The sequence below is a fragment of the Ailuropoda melanoleuca genome, unplaced genomic scaffold (genome assembly GCF_002007445.2).
Source record: "Ailuropoda melanoleuca isolate Jingjing unplaced genomic scaffold, ASM200744v2 unplaced-scaffold3761, whole genome shotgun sequence".
NCBI classification, from domain to species: domain Eukaryota; kingdom Metazoa; phylum Chordata; class Mammalia; order Carnivora; family Ursidae; genus Ailuropoda; species Ailuropoda melanoleuca.
In genome coordinates this window covers 8,224-8,809 of record NW_023208959.1, presented here as the reverse complement: position 1 = coordinate 8,809, position 586 = coordinate 8,224, and positions in this window count along the sequence as shown.

Here is a 586-nt window from a genome sequence, read left to right as displayed (position 1 = left end):
CCCATGGGATGTACATGACATTCCTCAGGCACTCCTGGCGTCCCTAAAGGACAAAGAAACAGTTAACCTATAGGGACCACAATCCTGCAAGACTTAAGTCTCCCTCAGTTTACAAATGTCTTAGCAGTCTATAAGAACAAAGCATTCCTATCACTAACCTAGCATCCTGAAGGAAATGTAGATACAACTAAATGTCCTTACAACCTGCAGCCCATAGACAGATACTTGAAGGGGCAGACTGTCATGTTCCTCCAGGAAGCCCCCAACCATCTCAATGCTAATGCATTGTTAGAAGGAAAAACAACCCTCACTTGACAATGGCAAGGCCTCCGGTATCCTGAAAGTCTTCTTCAACATATGAAAGCATTTCCTCAACCTCCCTTTTTCCTTACCTTCCCCAGCCCCAGAGTATATAGTCAGCCACCCCTCAAACCCCGGTGCAGCAGCTCTTTCTGCCCACGGGTCCTGTCCCTGTGCTTTAATAAACCACCATTTTTGCACCAAAGATGCCTCAAGAATTCTTCCTTGGTTGTCGGCTCCAGACTCCACCCCACCAAATCTCACCACCCCACTGAACCTCACCGAT